This window comes from Octodon degus, unplaced genomic scaffold (genome assembly GCF_000260255.1).
Source record: "Octodon degus isolate 3935 unplaced genomic scaffold, OctDeg1.0 scaffold00003, whole genome shotgun sequence".
NCBI lineage: Eukaryota > Metazoa > Chordata > Mammalia > Rodentia > Octodontidae > Octodon > Octodon degus.
In genome coordinates, this window is record NW_004524579.1 from 36580597 (window position 1) to 36589698 (window position 9102).

Below are 9102 nucleotides of genomic sequence, written 5' to 3' on the forward strand. Positions count from 1 at the left end.
GGTACTGGGAATCAAACTTGGGACCATGCCTTGCCACACAGTCACTTGTGCCACTGAGCTATCTCCCAGCCATTTAGTCCCCTTTGGGTGACCACATAATGTATAAAGAGAGAGGAGACATAAGCCTGTGGCTCTCAACTGGGACAAACATCGGAGCTGTTTTATCTCTACACTTTACAAATCCTGCTAACTATTAGAGGTGTCCCAGTTTATCCTGCAGTATTAAATGAAAAAATTGAGATCTGCAGGAATCTTGAGAGAACACGCCGTGAGCACTGCCCATATGCTTGGATTGTGTATTATTCTTGGGTCAAGCCAGAAAAAGTCCAATTGAGCATTTGACTACACTTGCTGTGTCCCATGTGTATCCCCTGACTCCGTGCCTCTCCACCCGTCTCCTTTTGGGTCCATTTCACTTGAGTCCTCAACACTGAGTGTGCATGCCATTAGCTCCTGTCCAGGACTGTTCGTGGAGCTCTTGCAGGGCTTCTTTTTCTGATTAAATTCCAGCATCATCATAGAGCTTTCTGAGTTGTGCATGGGGCTTGAACAGCTCCCAGGCACTCCTCCGGATGAGCTAGTTGGTTTGGGGCTGCCCTGCCCTGCAGAGCACTGGTGGGTTACGCCAGGTCCAGCCCTCACCTGTACAAGTATTGATCATACATCTCCAGCTCTGGTTTCCCTAGGGTCTTCTGCTTAGAGTGGTGGTTACCAGCTGAGGGCAGTTTTACAGTCTAATACCATGAGCAGTGCTTGGAAAGTGTAGCTGCCACACCAGGAGGAGTAGGAGTGCTTCTGGTATCTAGGGCTTAGCAGCCAGGGAAAGTGCTGAGCATCCAATAATGTACGGATCATCTTGTCAGTATCTACCCAATTTCGGCTAAGTACAGATTAAAATGATTTCCAAAGTTTTGTTAGAAGGTCAGTGATGGCTGGGTGTGGTGGTGCACATCTGTAATCCCAGGACTTGGGAGGTTAAGGCAGGAGGGTTGCTGTGAGTTTGAGGCCAGCCTAGGTGATATTGTGAGTTTAAGGTCAATCTGAACTGCATAGAGAGACCCTGTCTAGAAAAAAAAGGGAGGGGGTCAGTGATGTGAAAGTTTGAGTAAAACATGGTGTCTCTTGTACACAACAGTTTCTCTTAATGAATCTTAAAGTATTATATAGCAAACAAAAAAGGAAAATGGTGCTTTGGGATTGCAATAACTAATATTAAAGCACAGTGAGTTTTGCAGATAGCTGTGTTGCAGGCCCTGGCCTGTAGGTGCACCGGGAGCGATGGCGAGGGGAGGCTGAGAAGGGTGCCTCATGCCTCAGCACCTGTTCCAAGTACAGTGTGCTAGCGGTCCCGGTAGGCATTCTTTAGGTCTAATTTGACTTCACAATAAAAAGCTGTTCTCTCTTGACATTCTAGTAATGCTGTAATTACTTGAAGTGTGTATTTAGGAAAAGAAAATGTAAAAAGGAACAGAAAGAGGCACTGAATGAGAATGATAAGAACAGATGTAGGGTGGGGTGATCTCTGGCCTTTCAAGGGAAGAGAAAAACAAAATTGAAGAGTGATGCTGGCAGGCCCTGCTTGTTTGCCTTGGTGTGAGGAGCCTGGTAGGACCATATAGTGGATGGAGTCCAGTGGAATTGGACAAAGGCTCTGGAGGGGTCAGTTCATTGCACAACTATAGTATTGCTGGTGGAAATTAATACTGTGAATGGCTGTTGGAAGATTAAATCAGAGAAACAAAGGTAACAGTATTGATAAAAGTTACTGTGCAGTGCAGGTGCTAGAAAGAGTGGACAAAGCATGATCTTTCTGGGTGGACAAGCATTAGGGCTGGGTGTGGCTGCCATCAGGTCTCCTATCCTTCAGGGTGTGTGCAAGGTGAACACATGACTTAAGAGTGATTGCCCTGCCGGGCCAGGAGGCAGATAGTGCTGATGAAGCAGTTTCTGTGAGACTCTTGTCTTGACTCTGGGGTGTAATATAGTGTACTGTGCTTGGGTGAGTTAGTGACTCTGGTTTGAATTTCCTTCACTTGTTCATGTCTAAATTGAAGGAGGTACTTGGATGATATAAGCATCTATTCTTCTTTTGCATTCTTTGTTTCTGTTGTTGAGCTTTCAGGAAAGGCTTCTGGAAACGGAACGGCACCCTTTGTAAGCCTGGGAATAGACAGCAGTGTGAGTAATCTTCCACAGTTATCTTATTTAACAAATGTTCATGCAGTGTTTGGAGCCTTGTCTTCAGGACTGAGAAGATACTCAGTTTTACTTTTCATAGCACCCAGTAAGGCAGGTACTCCTGTTATCCTGGTATATAGACGAGGAACTGAGGTGCAGAGTTCATGCTTGCCCCAGCTGCAGGGAGCACTCAATGGGATGCCAGCAGTTGGCCTCTGGGTGCTATCCTTGGCCACTTCCTTGCCTGAGGTCCATGAGGAGGTTGCCCAGAGCCACCTGAGATGGGGATCTGGGAGCTGGGGGTACTTGTGGGGGTTCATAGGGGACTGTGTGTGATGAATTGCTGGAGGGTTTGTGTAGGTGGGGTCATGAAGTTTGTTTTTATTTTCTTCTAGATTGGGGGAGGCCTGAGCAAGACATACAACAGGGCTTATGGGTGGAGAGGGAGCTGGGAGGACCACGCGGGTGGTCCCTGGTACGTGAGGGATGCCCCAGTGCTCAGGCAGGAGGCCTGATGCTTGCACTGTTGCTTCAGATGAGCAACATTTCACTCAGACAGGAGAGTTCTGGTAAAAGCTTTAGGTTTGACTTCATAACCTTTGAGGTTTTTGGCTCTTAGTGTTTGAGCACTGGAAGCTTGTGGGTTTGCAATAGGTGGTAAAGTGGGATTATGTTTTTCAGGTATCCTTATTCTAAAGGCAGTTTTTGGTCTGGAAAGATGAGAAGTATATATTCACTAGCTGGAGCCACATCCTGGATACATTGTGGAAGAAAATCTTTTTTTTTTTTTTTTTTGAGGTGTGTATGTGAAAACTTGTTGCTATAGAGAGTAGGAAAAAATTATTGATCTTGTAACTGCTTCTTATGAGGAGCGCTGGCATCTATAGTCACACCTGACTGCCTCAGATGGGAAGTTGGAGTTCTGCTTGTTTTAAAAACCAAATAGAAGCAAGTAAGAAACAAAAAGAAAGCAAGCATTTACTAATTGATGGGCTGAATATTGGAGTTGGAGGCTGCTGTGGTGGTGAAGAGAGCTTGTCTGAGATGTGCAGAAAGGGATGCTCGTGGCTAGCTTGCCCTGCTAGGCTAGCCCCAAGACAAACATATCCTTCCCTGAGCCCCCACGGAAACCCTAATAGGAGCAGAAGACAGCAGTTGCATAGGGCCACCACACAACACAACTTCCTTGTGGACTAGAGAGGTAGGACTGGGAGGAGGAGTTGGGGTCTCTCCAGAGAAATAAAATCCTAAGCATCGGAACCCCTGAAATAAGTTGCAAGTGGCTTAAAAGCTGCTATATGATAATTAGTATCGTTGTAGGATTGTTCCTTGTGCCTTTCAGTGAAGACAAACTTCAGGTACTTCAGCTGTTTGCAGGTGTACAGGCTCTGGAAACAGATGTATCCGGAAATGCATTCCAAGTTTTACACAGCTTGCTAGCAAATGAAATTTTGATACGTGACACACCTTGTAAATGGGCAGTTTATTGTTATCTGCACAAAAGGATGTTTGAATACGTGGAAACCTGGATGCTGGGATTTATTCAGCCAAAACAGAATAAAACACATGAACTCATGTCAGTCTGGGCCCTGCAGTTGAGCCATGACTTTTTTTTTTTTTTTTTGGCGGAACCAGGAATTGAACTCAGGCCATTGCGCTTGCCAGGGAAGCTCTTATTTTACTGATGAGCCATGACTTTTGATGGTTGTTTTCCCACTGACTTCTGAAGCCGCGTGGTCTGCATGGTGCAGCTGAGCCCTGTACTGTACCGTACCATTTATCTCAATTATTACAGAAAAAAGTACGAGTTGGTTGACTTTGTGCTGAACTCTCTGCAACTGTTGCTGGCTCTCCATAGCAAACATGTTTTGCATAGAATTCAGATTGCCTATTTCCCGAAAAACACCTTACTTATAGTCGGTTGTAACTACCTAATTGAATAAGCACTCATTATATTTGACAGGCCTGTTTATTTTATTATAGAATGAACTAAAAACATTTCTTTCATTTCACAAAGCAGAGATACAGAAAGTGATTATAACCTAGGATTAAATGTGCAACTGACAATTTGTTTATTCTAGTTGTTTTCTAATGGATATCCTTTGACACACTGAGATGGTACTGTTTATGCATTCTTTGCATGATCTTTTTAATTCATAAAATTAGCATTTCTCTTTAAAAAGTATGTATACATTATAGGTATACATTATAGGTGTACTATAGGTGCTGTAGTATACATTATAGGTGATTACAAAATATTCTGTTTTAGTTATTTGTCCTCATATTCAGTAGTCTCATAATAAGTGATGGGGTTATGGGAACATTTTCATTCAAAGCTTTAAAAATGTCCCTTGCTGTCAGTTTCTCTAGAGTCAAACAGCATATATATTTTTATTAGGACCTTGAATTCTAAGTAGAGATCTTAAAAAAGACTTAAAAGGTTAAAGAAGGTGTTTGATTAACTGAACATGTAGACTCATGGTGCCCTACTCTAGGAGAGACTCAGTAGTAGTTTCTAGTGATGATTGAATGAGCATGAAAAGACACTGATCCTACATCAGGGTGCAGGTGGTGGTGACGGGAGGTGCTGTGGTGGGTCACCGTGAGCAGGATCGTACCAGGTGCTTAGCACTAGGTGCTGATCGGAGTGCTCACACATCGGCTTCCCGTGGAATTTGGGGGCTGGGTAGAACCTGCCTCTCGTGCTTTGGGGTGGAAGGTGAGACTTTGCAGTGAGGGGAGAGTCACTCAGATGTCCTTCAGCTGCTGGAGGGATAAACAGCAATGCAGTATTCTTTGGCCATAAGAGGGATGAAGCAGTAGTCCTTGTTATAACATGGATGACCCTGACAAATGCTGTGGGGAAAGAAAACCAGTTACAAAAGCCACATTTTGGTATAATTGTTTAAATGGTAGGAGATAGAGTAGTGGTTGTTTAGAGCACGGGAAGAGGGAAGAAGCAACTGCTAGGGGCTATGATTTTTTTTTTTTTCAGGTAATGAAATACTCTAAAATAAGATTGTTAGGATGGTTACAAAATTCTAATAATGTAGTGGAAATTATTCAGTTGTACACTTTCAATGTACGCATTCTAGCTCAATAAAACCATTTTAACAGCACTGTCAAGGCTAGGGGTTGTTATATTAGTTTTCTTTCTTAATTTTTTTTTTTTTTTTTTGCGGAACCGGGGATTGAACTCAGGCCCTTGCACTTGCCAGGGAAGCGCATATTCAACTGGGCCATCTCCCCGGCCCTATATTAGTTTTCTAAGGCTACTATTGGGTGACTTAAACCACAGAAATGTATTTCAGGAGAATGGTAGTCCATGAACAAGGTGTCAGCAGGGTTGCTTTTTCCTGAGTCTACTCTCGTAGCTTTGCCTCTCTGTGTCCTTCTGTGATCTTCCTTTTTCTTCTTTCTTTTTTCTGTGTGTGTGGTTGTAGAGATTGAACCCAGGGCCTGACTGCTGCTGCATGACAGGTACCCTGCATTCTCTGCCCTCATGTTTTCTGCGTTCTGTGCACACATATCTGGTGTCTCTGTGTGGCCCTGTATTTTCTTTGCAGGGAAAAGGTGCAGAGCCACAGGGTTAGCTGTGGTGGGAGGTAAGCTGTGGACAGTGGGAGAGCTGTGTGCTAGGTGGAGGGTGGACTTAGTCCTGTAGTCGGGAGTGAGCCATTCCTGGGGGACAAGCCGAGAGCAAAGTCATGAACGCACACTTCACTGTTCTGCATTCTTCTGCTATATGAACTCAGAAGTAAAGAGCCTGGAAGGAGGAAGATGGATGTGTTGGGTGATGAGGTAAACACCAAAAGGATGGGGGCCCTATTGTAGTCAGGGGAGCAATTTAATACGGGACACATTGTTTATAAGATTATTTTGTAATAGCCCAAGAGTCATGTTCAAAAGAGTGCAAGAGATCTGTCCACACACCAAAGACCCAAAGAATCCAGCGAAGGGCCTGGATCCTGTGGCAAAGTCCTGTATGAGTCCAGCTGAAGACTTAGACCTCATGACAGTGCCCCCATGAGTCCAGCTGGAGGCCCAGAGCCCACAATAATGTCTCAGGCAAGTCTGTATTAAGGATCTGTGCTAAGAAGGCCCCAAGATCAGTAGTGGATGCTAGAAAGTCTCTGCCAGCAGGATGAAGGATCTATGTCAGCAGGTTGAGGGATCTGCCAGGAAGCGACTCTCAAATAAGGACCAGAAAAGTACCATAGCCATCTTCAGCAACAGTGAGGTTCCAAACTTATCCAACAGTGAGTACAGCCAAGATTGTATCAGGAATGCCAGCGTGACAAGCTTCAGGATGTTCAACAATACACCGTTTTTCCCTTGGACCCAGGAAGCAATAACCAAAGTAAGGACAGAGCTCCCCCAAAGTGAATTGGAACTATACTCAGCGACAACAAGGTTCCAAGCTCCTTTGACAGTGACAGCAGGTGAGTTTGTATCAGGAAAGCCAGCACGATGAGCTCCTTGAGAACCAACAGTTCCCCTTCTTCCTCTCCAGTTCTCCTTTTTATGTTGTTGACAACAGTCCTCAGGTGGCCCTCCATACCTGGCACCATGCTGAGTCAGTTCAGCTGGGTATTCCAAGTTGGCCACCAGTTGTCAGTCCACCACAAGCACCTACAGAGAATAAACAAGCTCAAGGTTTGAACCATGGGAGCCTGTGATGAGATCGTAACTTTGAGCCTAGATGCTTACCAAGCACAATAGTGTAGAAGAGGGGAATTAGACAAAGGAAATAGAAGTCTCACTATTGACAAGATATACAAAGTGTCACTGCTATTCTGTTTAATGTGCTGTCTTTTCTTTATTTTAAAGTAAAACAATGTCTAGTTTCCTCCCAAGCTGTGTTTCTGCAGCCAGTTTTCTTTTTTCTCAACTTAAAAGGAAATAATTTATTTTACACTAATTAACCCCAGATTCTCCAAAGAAATTTTGGGTGCCTGGCTCTAGAGGTTGTAGGGGGATAAGTATATTTGTGTTAGTCCAGATTGTACAACTTTAAATAGATTTCATAGCTGGTTTCTTGGCCAGTGGGTGTGGTTGGGATTCCTGCTATTACTACTTTGGGTTTGGCCTTGTTTTTTAGCCGTTAGAAACAGGAGAGTACAATCCTTGGTTTTAGCTGATTTTGCTTATAGATGTTGAAATATAAGTTGCGTAATTTTTTATACCCATTGTTTTTTTTTTCAGAACCAGGGATTGAACTCAGGTCCTTGGGCTTGCCAGGCAAGCGCTTATTCAACTGAGCCATCTCCCCAGCCCCTTTATACCCATTTTTGACTTGAAACTCCTTAACACACTTGACTTGAGCTTCACTGGGCTATGTACAACATCTGTCTCCCAGGCCTTTCTCAGGGTGTACATCCTTAAGTGAATAGATCATCAGCTAATGTGTAGCTTTCTAGGGTATAACATTGCGTGAAGTACACTCTTTGTATGTCAGAAGGGAGAAGGGAAGAAGACATTTTTCCTTATCTGCTTGTGTCTAGAAGGAGAAACTTGGAGGAATTCCTAAGAAGCCAGCAGTTGTGGAAGAACAGGGTTCTTATTCTCTCTCTCTGTCTTTGTCTCTCTGTCTGTGTCTCTGTGTCTGTCAGGCGAGGGACACGAGTAGGAACAATTCAGGGTGAGGGATGTTTTTATGATACAACTTCTGATGTATATTTCTAAATGATTTGAAGGTATTACTTATTTAGAAGAACATGGTTTTTTACCTTCGAAAAAAGTTAGAGAAATACTCTGGAGTCCCTGACTTTTAGCTTTTTTGTTGATTTCCTGCTGTTCTGCTGTATCATGTAGGACAGGTGGTCACATGACTGCCTGCTACAGTTTGGTATAACCAGAGCTGTAGGTTGCTTGCTTGACTTTACTCTTTTTTAATGTAGAAAAGCGTTTAGAGGGATAATCTTGAAACTTCAGTGTATGTTTTGGGAAAAGTGTTTATTATTGATATATTACCTAAGCTTGTATGACAGCTCTCATTTTATCATCTTAAACTAGTATTTATCCTATCATTCAAGCTTTTCAATAAAATTTAACATATGACCACCTGAGTGGACATATCTGTTTGTTTATCAGCGAAAGTTTATTTTAAACTCTCTTGTGCCTTTTACTGCAAACCAGTGAGGTTCCACCAGTATATTTCTTTCTAAAATGTTATCTGGATGCAAAGAATCTTAGTAGAGTTTCCTTTATTATATAAAGCCACACCCCCAGATCTCAAGGAAGCCTTTGCGTACAGCACACTGTAGATTTCTTACTGGCTCTCAGATGTAGACACGGATCCGTAAGCCAATCATTTGTAACCATCCGAGCATTGTCGCATTAGGTTAATAAGGCTGCTGTGTCTTAAAGGGTATTTTTATTTGGGTTTTGGTGAAATTCTTTAATGTGTTGATTATATTCACATAAAAATCAGCATTCGTCGGCACACAGCTCTAATGATGTATGTATGAAAAACCAGACGCTGGATGACCTAGTCAGTTATTTAAGCATAAAATAAATTGTGTTAAACTCTTTGCCTAAAAGCCATTGTATGCATTGGACGCTTCTGAAGCTGCCGAAGACAAGGCCTGGACTGCCTCAACTTCGCTCAGAGCCCTGCCCCCTTTTTGGTTGTCTGAAGCGTTCCCTGAGGCATTGCATTGGATTTTCTGAGTAATTTTAATTTATAACTGTGTGTGAATATCCCCCTATATTCCCATCTATTTCAGAGAGTAAGGGGCCGGCCAAATAGCTCAGTGGATTAAGGCACCTGCATGCAGGCGTTCTATCCCCAGGCCTGTCCTTTGGGCCCTGCCCCCAAGGTGCGCTGAGACAGCAATTGAGAGTGAGCTTGGTGGCTAGTGCCTGTAATCCCAGCTCTTGGGGGACTGTAAACAGGTGGATCACTATGAGTCTGATCTAGTA

General features: G+C 43.5%; 1 protein-coding gene across 3 annotated transcripts in view; it reads left to right on the forward strand.

Annotated features, from left to right (window-relative positions):
- Nucleotides 1–9102, forward strand: part of Nedd4l (neural precursor cell expressed, developmentally down-regulated 4-like, E3 ubiquitin protein ligase) — a 342174-nt gene that overhangs the window by 37368 nt on the left and 295704 nt on the right. The gene's annotated exons all lie outside the window — the stretch shown is intronic.